The 16,392-nt window shown below is 38.6% G+C and overlaps 1 protein-coding gene across 16 annotated transcripts in view; it reads left to right on the top strand.

The window, feature by feature from the left end:
* The window catches only part of TENM2 (teneurin transmembrane protein 2), a 689,309-nt gene that overhangs the window by 63,480 nt on the left and 609,437 nt on the right, over window positions 1-16,392 (top strand). For all 16 annotated transcript variants that reach the window (XM_030503751.1, XM_030503752.1, XM_030503763.1 and 13 more), the window contains exon 2: window positions 10,040-10,150. The gene's annotated coding sequence lies outside the window, so the exon portion shown is untranslated. The remainder of the gene's footprint in view (window positions 1-10,039; window positions 10,151-16,392) is intronic.

Genomic DNA, 16,392 nt, shown 5'->3' with positions numbered 1-16,392 from the left:
GAAAAAAAAAAGAGACCTAATAAAAAGATGCATGACTTTTTCTAAACTGTTTAATGAGGCCTAATATAAATCTGAATTTCAAATCACCTTAGAGTTGTCATATGCCCTAATTTCAAATGACAGTTCTGGCTTGCCACTCATTTGGCCTTTTATTTTGCGTCACAAATTAAACAACCATGTGGTTTTATGTCACTGTTTTATTGGAGCAGTGTTATACCGATGGATGGTGAAATTTCATTACAGTAGCTTTGTTAGAACACTACTTGCATTTGGGGGGAAGGGGAAAATAAAGGCAATTTCAGGCCATATTTAGATATTTAAAATATGGATAAATACAGAGGAGTGAAAAAATCCTTCTAGTTTTCCACACTTCATAGAATCATAGAATAATTTGGGCTGGAAAGGACCTTAAGATCATCTAGTTCCCACCCCCCTGCCATGGGCAGGGAAGAATACAGTTCAGTGCAAAGAGCAGTTTATGCTCATTAGCAGCAATGTATCAGCATCAAGGTGCTACGTTGCTCTGCAGCAGCCATTGCTGTTAATGGATGACTAATACTGTATACAGGAGAGAATACCTTGACAGGTGAAACAGTTCCTGAAAATGGTGTTTGTGACACTTTATAAAACAGAATGTCTGCTCTCTGTAATTGAAGAAAAAGGATCTACTAAAATCATGAAGTGACAAAATCTGGTGTGATCTGTGCATGTTTTTCTGAATCTGATGTTTGCTAAAGAGGATTAACATATCATAATGCCTTTTTTAATTATTATTTATTTATTGTTTTGTTCTGTGTTTTGATGCTGTGTCTCCAAGTCATACCAACTTGTGGGCCTAAAGAAATAAGGTAGTACACCAAGCTAATATTCTGGGATTGGATTAATAGTCTGGGGAAAGGTAAAAATATAACCTCTTGTCTTCGTTTGCCAGTGCAAAAGGCATTATCACAATTAGCTGGTAGGTATCAAGGCAAATAATTATTTTCTGTCTCTGTGTAGAGGTGAAGAGATGCTAGAAAGGACACTAAGTAGAATATAGGCCATACTGGTTCAGATCAATGGCCATAAGTGGATGCCTGGGGACAGTAAAAGAGGCAGTTGTAATTGAAATGCCACTTACTCTTTCCCAGTCTTCCAGCCCTTGTGATCCTGAGACTTCCTGAGCTGGATGTGGTCTTGGCTGCTTGGAAACCTCAGTGGGGTTCTCTTCCATGGATTTTTCATGCCTTTGCTTAAATCCTTGTAAACCTGTGGCCTCCTCAGCATTCTCCAGCAGATGTGCATTTGCTGTGTAAAGAACCACTTTATGTAAAGAGGGGGGAAGAAAGAAAGGGTAAATAAATAAATAAATGTTTTGAACCGGACTGCTGCTGGTTCTATTTGATGTCCCCTGGTTCTTGTATGGAATGAGTCAGGAAGGTCAGGATAACATAACTCACAGCTTTCTCTGTGGTGTGCTTTCCTCTGAGTGGTACGATTTTGACAAAGGGAAATATGTTGAGTGTGTTGCACGCTGTTAGTTGTATTGCTGTTTTCAATGCTGTTGATGTGGTGGGATGAGGAGGTGCTGCCCTGTGGCTTAGGGAAGGGGAAGCCTTCCTCCTGTCCACCCAGCCGCAGGAAGGGAAGGTGATCACTGTTGCATGGCTCATTGTCTTCTGATCTGATCAAAGCACACTGGGGGTCTGCCAATTTAATATGAAGAGCTGTGAATCATGCTGCTATTATTGTTGTGGTCTAGACAGTTTGTAGGAATGCATACCTGTCCAAGATTAGGTAAATGACAGAGGCATTCTTATCCAGGCTTTCAAACGCAGGTGCCTTCAGCAGCTCAGTTTAGCTGCTGTTCATATATAGAGGGGTGTGTGTATGTATATCCCTCTGAAAAAATTACATATTTATACACACACACACACTCTGAGAGAGAGTAAGACTCTCCTGGAGTTACTTTATTCATCCCTTTTAAGGAGACTACACTGGTTATCTCTGTGTGCATGTAGATAACTCTTATCTGAAGATGTTGTTTGGAATTGCAATTACTATTGATTTTTCATAAAATACTCTTGGAATAGTTCTTCATTTATTGGATTGTTAAGTTTTGCTTATAAGCAGACCAGAATACACTTGTATTTCTAGTGGTGCCTGGTGATGGTGTTGTGAATGGTTGCAGAATTTCCTTCCTCCCACCAAAAGAATGTTTCTTGATGCTTGAAGCTTCTTCAGGTGCCTCTACATTAGTGGCAGGTGCAGTGTAAAGACAGAAAGACTGGGACTTTAATTGCAGGGTGTGTTATGATTCAAGGCTGCAGATCCATTTTAGGTGTTGACCAGCCATAACTGTATGCCAGCTGCTGCTCCTAACAGCACTAAAAGGCTGATAAATACGGGTCTTCTCCCTACCCTGCTGATGTTCCCTTCACTTCCTGTAGCCCCAGTTCCTTTCATCCTTAAGTGAGCTGTGTTTGGCCTAATAGGATTATCCATCTCTGCTGTTCCCTTTCCCCTCCCCTGATGTTTGCACCTTCACCTAAGTAACTGCCTGTTGCTGTTTGAATCTGGTTACTGTGATGACCACCTTTGAAGATTTGCAGTAGTTCTGGAAGTTTGTGATATTCTGACATTTTCACTGTAAGTTTTATTCTTTTCTCCACTTTTTTTTTTTTTTTTTTTTAATCCTTTGTAATTGGAAACTCTCAGTGTAAAGCAATTGTCAATACAGTCTTATATTTATTTTCATGCCTACAAGTGAAGCTCCTGATTCATTTGCTCTGGTTATTATCTACTTGGCTGTTTGTTTATATCATTTTAATGAATCCCTTGGACTCAGTCGAGTCAGACTGCTGGTTGTGATGCTTGTGTGTGCATGTATATGCATTAAGACTTTGCACCTTTTAGTAATTGCTCAGGTTTATGCTTTAGTCTGTACTCTACAGTGACACTGATTAATGTTTTGCTTAGTTGAGCTACTTAAAAAGAAAAACTAACCCAAAACTAAATATCGAGAAATAGAGGTTTTCTTGTTGGTCAGACAGGCTGAGGCTTCACACCTCACTGGCTGTGGTGGGCACAGCCCAGAAGTTGTTTCTTGCTGTCTCCTGCACAACACCAGGGTGGTTTTCATGAATCTTACTCAGACCCGTTGTTTCTGCTTCCAACTCCTTTTTTGTTCCTCTTGAGAAGCTAATGAATTCTTCACAATTGGCCTGTTCTTCACTCTCTAAATTATTGATACATGTTTTCTGTTTACCTGACACTTTTCAGTCCTTTGCTTTGTTGTATTTGCAAACAAGAAGTACTATTTGTAGATGTTAAATACACACTGTACCTGTTCTTGAAAAATTTAATAAACTTCCCTTTCAGATTTGTCTTTTTAAATTCATAGGAAAATATTTGATTTAGACATTTTTGGGTCTCTTTCAGGTTCTTCCCCTGCAGTTTTAGGGACTTCTCATGCTCTGGAAAAGGACAGAATCTTTGAAGTTTGCTGCCCAGGGATTTGTAGTCTACCTAAAGTACTGTTGTATAACTCTATTATAGATCACGGATAAAACACCCAGCAGTGGTGGTGAATGACTTTCTTTTTTTCACTGGGCATAATTTTGCTTTATCAGTGTCAGCTCTGCTGATTCTTATGCTAGAAGAGGCTTCTATCTGCAGGGATGGCACTATAGCGATTGCTTGTTAAGAACCAACTTTTCCTGTTACTTCGTTTTAGCATTTTCAATTTATTTGTGGAATCATGGTCTCCTTTGTGTTTTGGATGACCATACACCTTCACTTCAGCTTCTGCATTCTTTCTCCCTGCTCTTCTCAATACATCTATCAGTAGATAAGTCACAAAGGCTGCTATATTTTTCATTTTCACTGTTTTTCTTTTTCGTTGGATGAAGGGTGCTGTGTCTCTGAAGATGTAAGCAAAGGTACTTCTGCAGTGTGGTGTGGTTTGTATTCTGCTGTGATTCAGCTGCGATATTCATTCTCTGCCTCTTGCAAGCAGTGCAGTTAGATTTTTGCTGTGATCCTTTCTGTTTCTGTCAAGGACTGCATTCCCATTCTTGTTCACTTTGGTCAATATGTCTCTTGAAAATTTAAACTGTTAACTTCAACTGGTACTAATATTCATTAGAAAAAAAAAAAAGGATTGCTTTTTTTAAGCCAGAATTTTGAAAATCTGTCAATTATGAAGCGGTCCAGAACTTACATACTTGAGAAATCTATAATTTCTTCTTTTTTGTAATTTCTTTTTCTGTTCTACAGCTGTAATATATTGAAAAACTTGTGTTTATAATTTCATGGCTGTTAAAAGCTTTATTATTATTATTACTAATATTATTATTATGCATTTCCCAAAATTCAATTAATTTTCATTTACCAATCAACCACTCTCATATCTTTTACTGGCTAATAGGAAGAAGAAATTGTATTTTTTCTTTCAAGTTTGGCCTCAAGCTCACAAACCTAATTTTCATTATATATATCAGTTTCAGGATGAGGAAAAACACATCTTGAAATTTTACTCTCATTTTTCAAGGGTGTTAGTTTTTGATCAATATAACTTTCAGTGATTGACATGTATGTTAAATATCAAACGTATACAAATTCTAGATATTCCCTGTTGGAATATTTGGTCTTTTATAAAGCATTAGTTTATATAAGCTTCTTGAGGATGATAATGCTATACATTGAATATAAAGTTTGCATTGTACATTCAAAGTGAGTTGACATAAAAGTACTAGATTTCTTTTTTTTTTTTTTTTATGGTGTTTATGAGTTTTACTTACAAATAGACTCACTGTAAGCACCTGTTTGTCTTTACTGAAATATGGCTTATAGAAGAATGCAATTATTCAAGTAATGAAAAAAAACCAAGAAAAGTGGGTGAGGAGGAAGAGTAAAGGTCTCCATAGCCAAAACCAAAACCTCTAACTTGAGTTTGTCCTGGCCTTTGGGTGTAGTTGCATGATGTTATCTTTTCCTCAGAATACCTGCTTTATGCGATATTTTGATCATATGTTGTCGAAGAACAAATTAGTCTTGCGAAGCCAAGTATGGTGGTGTTTGCAAGCTCACTGGATTGTTGTTTGTTTTGGGGGGATTTTTGCTGCTGAGGTGACATCGAAACAGAGTTCAGGAGGGGGATGATCTTAAAGTAAATGGTTGCATGTTGTCTTACACCGGAGTTCTGCCATCAGTTGTCAGCACCTGGCCAGGACATTCCCATGTGCCTGTTCCTGCCCTGTGCACTCCCCTATTCCTGTATGCTGTCATAACATACTTACATGGCGATAAACTGAGACAGATTAAAGAACTGATGGGGATTAAAACTGCGGTAAGAGGAGACAAAAGAAGCAGAAACATTTTGGTAAAGTGCCCAGTCAGGTTCATTGAGTAACCAAATCAGCTCCTGATTGGCTCAAAGGAGGGGAGATGTTGCAAAAGTAGGAAGTCAGTTGCTGAGGTAAGGAAGGACAGAATTGTCTCGGTGGCAATGTTGCCTCTTTTAGTCTGCACACAGAGACGACAGCTGCTACTGATGTATTCACATGGCTGCAGTGTTGAGGAGAGAGGTGAGCTGGAATCTGTGTGTCGCATAACATTCTGTATGGTGATACATACCTGTATTAAACTGACTGTGACATAGCCAGTAAATACTCACTTGTTTCTTATACTGGATACCTTATTGTATAAAAATGTTCATCATTCTCAGCTTACAGCTGAAGGCACCCAGAGCTGTCCTGCAGCACACAAAGTGCTGTATGTACTCTGGGAATTGGGCACGTGCTCTTAGTGGGACACTTCTTCAGTCTTCCCGTGCCAGGACTGCAGCCCCTCCCATGGCAGCAGTATCTCCACAGGTGCGGTGAACATCAAGCGGTGAGTGCTGTGTGGCCGTGGGCGCTGCAATGCTGAGTCAGCAGAGCTGCCTGGCCTGGGGCTAGCAGATTAAAAAGTGAGCAGGAAAACGTGTTAGTGACACTCATGGGGCGAGTACCTTGTGCTAAATGACCCAGTGACTGAAAAAACCCAAAGATATTAATACTAGACTACAACATGAAGTGTATATGGACCAGGACCAAATAGAAATTGCCTGCGTTATGTAGATTTTGCAGTTCCCTAGACTTTATGTGCTTGCAGCTGTGATATTCCATTTCCATCATTACTCTGTGTGTAATCCATAACCTTCATCTAAGCAACACGACTCGTTAATTAATCATTAACAAGGGCAAGACATGCAACAGCATGAGGTGTGCCAAATACGCTCTCAAAGTTTTTATCTGTCTGTCTGCTTGTAGATACAATCACAGTAGTACTGCCAGATTATAAGGATCTCTCTATAAGATCTTAATCATAGAATCATAGAAGATTTAGGGTTGGAAAGGACCTTAAGATCATCTAATTCTAACCCCCTTCACACTAAACCATGTCGCCCAAGGCTTTGTCCAACCTGGCCCTGAGCGCTACCAGGGATGGAACATTTACCATTTCTTTGGGCAATCCATTCCAGTGCCTCACCACCCTCACTGTAAAGAATTTCTTCCTTATATCTAACCTGAACTTCCCCCGTTTCAGTTTAAACCCATCACCCCTTGTCCTATCGCTACAGTCCCTAATGAAGAGACCCTCTCCATCATCCTCGTAGGTGCCCTTCAGATACTAGAAGCTGCTCTGAGGTCTCCACGCAGCCTTCTCTTCTCCAGGCTGAACAGCCCCAATGTTCTCAGCCTGTCTTCATACGGGAGGTGCTCCAGCCTCTGATCATCCTCGTGGCCTCCTCTGGCCTTGCTCCAACAGCTCCGCGTCCTTCTCATGCTGAGGACACCAGAACTGCAAATCTTGCAGATCTGCACATAGTAAATTTATGGATTTTTATACCAATTACTCCAGTGGCACTCAGAGTAATTTACAACCTTTCTTTACATTTAATTAACCCTCTTTGTACTCTTTATTAGGTGCGCTGTTACTGTGGTTGGTATTAGCTGAAATTTAAATGGCAGCATAGACCGTGGCTGATATTTGTGGTATAGACCGTGTGGTATTTGTATAAATATGCGCCCACTGGAAGGCTTAAATCTCACGTATGCCTCATTCTCACTAGTGGTGAGAGGATTATGGAGTTATGCAAGATCCATGCAGTGGAGTGTCCTGTGGTGGGGCCATTGTGGAGCTGCATCTGACACCGGCCAGCCCCAGCCTGCCCTCAGAGATGAGCCCTGCAGCCCCCTGCCTGCACCAAGCATGGACACCCTGTGCAATTAGCAGGGATGTAACCAGCAAATTACCATTTTTTATACTTTATTTTCAATACAACCTTAATTCTCATTTACTTTCTTCATTGATTAATTGACTGTGTGATTACAATTCTATTGTAAACTTGCAGTAATGCTGTGAAGCAAATAGATGCTTTCCCAGATACTAGAGAAGTATTCCCCTGTTCCTTCTGCTACCTTTGAAAATAATCGTCTCCTTATTAAATGCTCATAAACTAGAAGGGAGACAAGTCTCTCAGACTCCAGAAATGCTTAGTGTCAGTGACAGACCAGGACATGGGGTGTGTCTTCTCTTTTGAGAATAGTGTACTCTGTTTCTCTGCTGGTTGTCTGGTATCTGCTGAAATAACTTTTAAAGAATCTTGTTCTATTTTTTATTATAAGAGAAGTCTGAAAGGAGCAACTCCATTCTGTCTACTTCTGCTTCTTTTCTCGCTTGGTTTTGCTTATTTGTAAATGCTGCTAGATATATACAAATATTCCTCACCTGTCCCCTTCCAGAAAGGCACATCGAGGTGAAAAACTATTTGTTAGAATTCAGAGAGACATTTCAACTTGTCAGATTGCATTTTCAGCCTGTCTTGGTAACAAGTAGCTTACTGAAAATCCCTATAATGAAACATGAAATGTGTTTTTATTTTTGTTAATTAATTTACTATATGGATTTAGGATTTTTGCTTGGTTTTACTCAGTCATGGCTATACCGTTCCATCTTTCCCTGCACCTCTAACAACTTCTGTCTCTTCCCTGTGAATTGTTCCATGAGAAGACCTGATACCAGCAGCACAGCGAGAGCCAAGCAAGAGCCCGGGTGCCTGGCAGGGTTCTGAGGAGCCATCGTGTCTCCACTGGCTCGGTGCATGAGGGGCTGACAGGCTCCTCCTGGGCACGGCTGGGCACAGCAGTGCCCGCTCCCCCCGGTGAGCACCGCGGCTGAGGCCTCAGCGTGACCGCTGGGCGCTCCAGTTGCTTTGTCTTTCAAACACTCAACTGGAGCTGGGAGGGGTCGCGTGTATCTTTCTGTTGGTTGGCAGCTCCTCATGATCAGTTTTAAAAGCCTGTATCAAATGATCTTTCTTGAGGATTAACAATGATCCTACACATCCGGTTGCTGTTCTTTGCATGAGTCTGACTTGAGGTGGATTTTTAGCTCTCGCAAATTAGTTACTGCTCATTTTCTTGGTAGATTATCAGTGTTTGTATCTCAGTGTAACCTGATGATGCTTTTATGAATGTTTCTGTTCCAAATTCACCAGTTCCTGAAATAGTGATATACAAACAGGAAAGGTATAAAAGAATTAGCAATTATAAGCAAATACTGTAAATGGCACAAAATTACCAAGACGGGAGGTATGTAATAGAAGTGTAATTTGCATTGAGGCATAGGTTGATAGGACTGCACAAAAGAAAGTAAGCATAATAGTGAAAATAAGGGGATTATGAAAGTAAAGACTGCATTCCAACCCCTAATTAGTGAGGTTATCTGTATTTCAGCTTTTGCATTTGCAAATTAAAAGCACAGGGGTTTTTTCCACTTTGATTCCTATTCTTAGAAGATCTTATGCCATGATTCTGGCCTTAAAGATTTTACATGATACTAATGTACAATGTGTATCGAATTCTTTGTCTTATTTAAATAATTGATGCTTTATGGAAACCTACTGGCCTGAAATACAATTATGCCTATTCATTTCCAGGGAGATAGACCTCAGCAGTTAAGTAGAGCTAGTACTTCAAGCTTCTTTTTTAACCAATAATAAGTACCGTTAATTTAATTTCAGTGAAAGCAATAGATAAAGCCGGTAGTGTTAAATACTCTCAATATTAATAGAAAATTGCTTAAAAGTTGCATGTGTAACAGTGGAAAAGCATTAGCTTCTCTTTATGGATTTTCGTATGTATTTATGAAATGTCTGGCTCCAGTGTTGATGGTTTGCTTGTCTGTTCCCACCTCCAGCCTGTGGTGATTTTGTATTTTTGAGTGGGTGGGTATCAACTGTCCGAATTTCTTCGGCAGCATGACCAATCACATCTTCACTGTTATTTCTTATTGTTCAATTTCATAATGCAAGGTGAAACCTATGTTTCTTCCAAGTCATCTTATGAGTAATTTGTGGCTCTACCTGGATCATTGTATCAGCCAGGTGAAAAATCAGTTGCTGAGTCTGTGAATATTTAGGTAATTTTTAGTTTTCAAAAAAATACCTTTGAGGATAATGAAAATTCTGAAGAAATTGTGGGAATCGACAGGTAGAATGAAGTATTCATGTTGCATACTGAGAAAGAAAAGAATAAATTGACAGAGGAAGCAACAAGTGGCCTGTGAAGTGGAGACATCTAAGACTACTTTAAACTTTTCACAATGGAGATACCTGGAGGAAAAATGTCTTGATTGAGAAATTTTGAGGGATACTATGCAAGATTAGCATGTCTTTTCTTTTAGGAATTGAGTAGAGGAGACATGGTCCATTCCTATCTGCTAGTTTGAGCAGTGTAAAAATTAAATGACTAAGCAATCTCATTGCTTGGGTGTCTATGTTCGGGGCAGGGAGGAGGGAAAATAAGAAGCAAAACAAAAGATGCATCTAGAGGGTTTTTATTTTTTTTATGTCCTTGAGAGGGTAGAGTGTGCTGTCTCTCTGGTAGTTAAAAATTGAGAGATCAGTACCAAAATACTGTTAAAGTCTTTACTTATTAATATTAATATTCTGTAGTTATTTCTTATTTTGAAGTTACTTTTTCTGAAAGTTATACTTTTTTCTTCTTGACAGATCCTTCTTGCTTTTCATTGCCCAACGTGTTAAGAATTCTCTCTCACCTGATGAGCTGAAGACACGAGCCATAATGACTGCAAAATAGAGCTTTGCCAACTGCCCCTTTCAGTGAGTAGTCACAACTTCAGTTTTGTATGTTGTTTTGCTCTGAGATGTGTTTATATCGTTGACCGAAGTGCTTCCAACTATGCTTGAGAAATACCTAGAAAGATCTCTGCAGGAAAGTGGTTTTGTAGAGGAAAGCAATTTGCCTCAGCACTTTCCTTTACAGAATCTACTTCTGTAGAACCTCCTTCAGTCTTTTCCAGCCCAACTGAAATACTTCAGAATGCTTTGCTGGAAGAAATATGCTTTTCTCCTACCAGTCTGGATTTTTCATTTGCTGGAGTTGCCCATCCTGACAAATTTAGGGTCAAATGTGGATGTTAGGAATTTATTGCTCCTGGCGTCAAAAGAAATTTTTCTTCACTCAAGTGGCCCTTTTATTCAGATTTTTAACCCAACAAAAACTATTTAATCTGTGTGATGTCTGCATATCATGAGGTTGTAAATTTGCCAATCCTGTAACTTATGCTGTGCAAAGAAAAGATAAACAAAGAGAAGAACCTTTCAAATTATCTGTTTTTTTGTTTTTTTTTTTTTTGTGGTGTCTCTAACTGCTGGACAGAATGCTTATAAGACACCCTATAATTTAATTAATGTTGTACATACACTCTGGGAACTCATGTAATTACATGCAGTGACACACTTCTCCCAATGTGTCTAGTAGAGGAAATAGGTTATCTTGCTTAGGAGTAGCTCAAGAGTGAAGGAGATACAACCTTCAGGTGATCAATTCCCATAAAAATTTAAAACATTGTTTTATTTTCCTTCTAATTTTGAGCTTTTTATTCTCCTGTGGATTTTCACTTTACCAAATACAATTTTTTTTGTTTGATACACCTGAGAATTCTTACTCAAGCCATTCAATTCAGTGGCAATATTTCTGAAGAAACTACTTCTCGATTGTGCCCCTTGTAAAATAAATCTTGTAACTGGAGTTGTTTTAATGTAACATTTTCAACTGTATTACATGTCTTTCAAAGCATGGCAAAAATGTGTTTCTTAGATATGGCAAGCACCAAATTCCAAGCAAATCTTTTCACTCATGCTGAAAACATGAACACATTCTTATGCATTGTTTGCCATGGGTCAATTGGTTGTCATTATATATTTTCTACTACACAATTATTTTCTGACTCCATGACTCTCTCTTTCTTCAGCTTTTAGACCATTAAGATCTGTGCTCTCTACATAAAGATTATTCTAAGTGCTGGAGTCTTTGTGTTTCAAATTTCAGAATTTATGTAGTGTAAGAAAATTAAAATGAGAAAAACAGAAATGTTTCAGTGTAAGTAATTCTTTATATTGGGAAAGAAAATCTGGTGGGATTGTGAAGTTATTTTTTAATTTATTTTTATTATTTACAACTCTGAATTTCAGGGTGGTTTTCTGCCAATTCTGTATAATTAGAAAAATAGGGCATTTCTGAAAATTGATTTTACTATTACAAATGTATCTATATACCCCATGTAAAATTTAATGTGTTGGTTTAAGGGATCTTCATAGCCAGTCTTCAAATAGTTAAAGAACAAATTGACAAGAACCTCTCATACCAAATTCCTGGAGAGCAAACAGTAAGTGGTAAAAGATACTAGTCCATAAATTCTCACTTTTGCTGTGTATCTCAGCTGCAGTTTGTCAGGAGAAGGCTGCAGAAGTAGGTCCTCAGTGAAAATTTCAGAACACCTGATACCCCAATCTCAAAATCTCTTGCTGTAGCCTTGTTTGTTTGGTTTTGCTGCCCATTGCTCATGAGGGAACCTGACTAATGCTGAGCAATCTCCCCAGGTCAGGCAGCAGCTCAGGAGGAAAGCTGAATGTGAAATTGCATTCATAATTTCCTGCAGCAAATTGAGGTTGAGAATGTGTCCATTTAAACCTTTCAAAATGGTGGCTGTATATTGTTTTTTTGCATTATTCTAGAAAATACCAAGGCCAGGAAGAATTTTCACGTACTGAGTTAAAACATTCCTTCCTACTGCTCCCCATTGTATGGCTGTGGGAGTTTGCTAGGGTTTGATTTGAGTTGGGGCACATGCTAGGACAAGAAAGCTTAATGCTGTGATGGTTGTGATGAGCAAAGCTTTCCTTGACTAGCAGTGAAGTAGTTGCTTAAGAGGATTTCCACCAGTTCCTCCAGCTTTGAGAGGAGTCTTCACACACCCCCAGGATGGGGGAAGAATATAAGTACCACAAGAAGATCTCACACAGTGTATTACTGATTTGGGGTTTTATTTGGGGTGCTTGAGGTGATGTTCTGTCTTTACACAATACAATGAATTTTCCTTAGATGCACGTTTGGGGTTGGGAATATGTCCTGGGTCTGTCCCTGGTGCTGCTGACGTCTCTGGTTTTCAGCCTGTCGGAGGCTCTGCTGTTAACTTTGCCATGTTGAACCAGTGCCATCTATTCTTTATTTCCCTCATTTAATTTGTGTTCCTGTGGATTTGCTGGTGTGATGAAATCGTGCTGGTAACTTCTCAATTACTTCCCTTTTGTGTTGTTTGCCCAGCCTCTGAGCACTGCCTGTTTCTGCCTTTCGATTTGTTCTTTATACAACTGACAGAGGCTCGCATCAGTTCCCAAACAAATAGTCAGACTCATTTCCCTTCGTTGTGTCCTTCTCCAGCATTTTCTGTATTATTCAGAGGCCATTGCTGTGACATCAGTGTTTCAGCATATTTATTAGGTTTGCTTTTTGTTTGGGGGATTTGTTTTCTTTTCAAAGGCTGCTATTGTCCCATCATAGTGGATCAAAGCCTTTATGAAGTAACTACTTTCAAGAAAAATCAAGTTTAATTTCTTGAACAAAACCCTCCTGGACTTGTCCTCAAGGAAGGATTCAGTTTCTTAACTTTATGTATCTCGACTGTAAATTCCCTTCTTCTGTGGGAGTGGGAAGAAAAAAAGCCTCTGAATCACATCTTCAGTGCAGCTCTTAGTCCTGGGTCTGGAGGATGCAAAGTGTTTCGTATTTTTAGGGCTGCCACTCTGCATAAAAGAGCATATTCTGCATGGTTTGAAAACTCTCTGTAAACTTGCACTGGTATGAATAATCAAAACTATTTGAGAAATTTGCTGAAGTAGCCCTCTTTCCTCTCAGGCTTGCATGCCTCTACCATGTTTGATTTGTTAGTTTCCAATGGTTTGTAAAGGGAACAGAAGTATACAAATTAATGTGAAATGTTCATGGATCTTCTCAGTGTCAGCATCCATCACCAACGCTGATGCACTGGTTTTGAGCCTAATCATCAAAGACTTGTTTGCATGGTTTCTGCCAAATTCCAGGGCTACTTCTTCCAGTCACATACAGCTTTGTATCCTGTCATATGTTTTGGCCACCTCCTGAGAGGTACTTTCAGTGAGAGTTAACAGTAGTTTCTAGTGTTCTTGTGCTTTTTGCTTTTTGTAATAGTTTCATTTTCTGGCTCCTTTCCCCTTTATAGCATAGCTCTCTGCTCAGTCTCCCCCTCTCCCAAATAAAACCCAAAAGCCAAACCAAACCACCAAACCCCAACCCTCCCGTAAAACCTCTAAACTCCACTTCCATTGAATGGGTTCACTTCCATGAGATCGCATACACACCTTTGTTGTATCTTTTGAAGATACAAGATATCATTTTGCTGGGATTGTAGTCAATAGATGTGAGGAAAAAGTCTATATTCTCTAAATATGTAGTCTTGTAAAAAATTTATTTTTAAGTATGCTCTTATCCTTCCCTAAAGCAAACTATTTCTTTTCCATTGATTTTTTTTGTTTTGTTTGTTTTGTATACTTGTGTCTTTGAATAATTGCGTTTTTTATTTCCTAAACAGCAAACTCACAATCAGAAGTTGATAAATAAAATATTTGCAGTTAGAAATGGAACCACAAAACCAATGTAACTTCTGCTATCGATTTTCTCCTGCGTTACTATTTTGGCAGCAAAGGTAGAACGCCACCCTTTGTAAGCATAAAACTTCCCTAGTAAATTACTTTAAATTGTAAACTAACCAATAAATCAGTATTGCTACAGTGTTGCTCTCCCATTCCTTACCTGTTGCCTGAAATCTGTATTCCAAATAAGAAACAATGCATCTGAAAATGGTTTTGATTTTTTTAAAATTAATACAGTAAAATGGATGCTTCTTGGAATTATCAACAATAGTTCAGCATGATGAAAGAGCAGCTTAAAATGGATCATTGTAATATGAATGATGGTTGCAGAAGTAGAATTGTTACCTGTGCTTTTGCAAATTATGCTGTATCACCGATTACATGTTTTACTAAAACATATTTTCAGGAAGAAGAGACACTATTTACATTTCTGTCTTTGTTATGGAGTTTTGTAGAATATTAATGGGGTTTGGCCTAGTAAGTTTTAGGAGCAGCTTTAGATTTCTCAGGACATATACCCACACATTGGCCTCAGCACTGTAAAAAATACTTGTTAGGAGAGAAATCTATTTAGCAGCAGTTCTTAAGACTCAAGATTTGATCTGAGGAAATAAATGAAACACTGTCATTTCTCAAGTCCTGCATGAATAGATGAGAAATTTAATCTTATTTTGGATAAATTCAGGCCTCTCTCAGATGTGTGGAAGATGAGAATAATTCAAGCAGAACAGTAAGTCTAGGATGATTTAAAAAAAAAAAAAAGAGGAATACTGTATCTTAAAATATTTTTAGTGGACTCCAGATATGAGTATTCAGACTGAGAGGCTGTAATGAGAAAAACTAATTATAAAAATACAAGATTATCACGAAATGTCAAGTAAGAATGTGCTGGCAAAGATAACTAGATGTTAAAATCCTGGATTTTTGACTAATTACTATGTAGCATACAAAGGTGAGTGTTGATAAATAGGTGCTGATAGTATTTGGTATTTCATAAGGATTTTCATGTAGTTAGGTACAGATTTCACTAACAATAATCTGCATTCTGTGCCATGAAGTTGTGTAATTCATATATTGTTTTCATACACATCAGTGGGATATGAGCTTTGGTATAAAAAAGGCTCTGTTGGGAAAAAAACAAAGCAAACCACATTTGAGCTTTGACCTTTGATTTTTTTTAAGGTCAGGTTTTAATATATGTCATAACTTTAAAAAGAAAACTTTTTTTTTCCTTTTTCTTTTTTCTTCTGTGGGAATATGAGACTGTGGAGGATGAAAGGGTGAAGGGAAATGCTGTAGATATTCAGGCTGACCTAGAATGCCAGCTTGAGGGAAATGTTAGGATAACTATCTGGCTACTTCTTAAGGGGAGGCTGAAATGGGCAGATTTTGAGTAGAAACTCTGAAATGGAGAGCCCAAAGAACAGTAAGAGTTCTAGTTCATCACAGGTGATGCTCTATAAAATACTCGTATGTAACCTGCTACAAGCACTGAACAAGGGTATCTGACATGAAGGAATGTAAAATCCTAGATGGGGTGCTCCTGTCCTTTAGTTATGGCTTTATCCATTCTTTCATGTACTGGAAACTCAGCACTGGCAGTTCCAGACTTTTGTAGAACTGATTCTGCAGTCTTACTGGAAACCTGGTGTGATTTCAAAAGAAGTTCTATGTGCTTGAAGGTGATGCAGCCCTTCGTGTTTGCTGATGAGTCCTGAACTGAACTACGTCAGAGCTACCTTGTGAAGAGGAAAAGTTTTGCAGTCAGCATCCTTCTTGGAAGGAGCCCTCTGTTTGTAATTACTTTGTGACTGGAGTTTGAGGTAGTGCAACTGTGTAGGTGTCTGATAAATTTTTTTGATGGAATAGAGCACATGGGTGAGAAATTAGTGGATAAAGCTGCATTTCAGTTCCATTCATTCCCATCCAGTCTAGTGCTTTTGTTCCCATGAACAGCTTATTTTTGTGTATTTAAAGAAAAGAAAAAAATCTTTAAGAGAAGGAAATCCTTCTTCCAGCTTTTTCATTCACTTTTCATTGTTTCATTTGTGTTTATAGAAGTAGCAGGTATAAACTGGTACATTAGGCTTTGAATGCCTGTTATAACAGTCCAGTTCTGAATAAGTCTGAAATCAAACCGCAAGTTAACTTTCAGTCACTAAGCTGTATCTTCTTGGATAGGATCTTCAAAAATCAGGTTTCATAGGAAGAAAACAGAAGTAGATAGAGCTAAAGTCCCATCACAATGAGAAATCAAACTGTTCAGCACTCACAGACATTTTGGTATTGGGAAGAACTACCACCATCAGTACTCCATCTGACAGCTATATATATTTGCCGCTGAAGCTGGGACATGAATCAGTTACATTAAA

Source organism: Strigops habroptila, chromosome 12 (assembly GCF_004027225.2).
Source record: "Strigops habroptila isolate Jane chromosome 12, bStrHab1.2.pri, whole genome shotgun sequence".
NCBI lineage: Eukaryota > Metazoa > Chordata > Aves > Psittaciformes > Psittacidae > Strigops > Strigops habroptila.
Note: the sequence above shows the minus strand (reverse complement) of the source record. Positions and strands in the feature narration are given on the sequence as shown.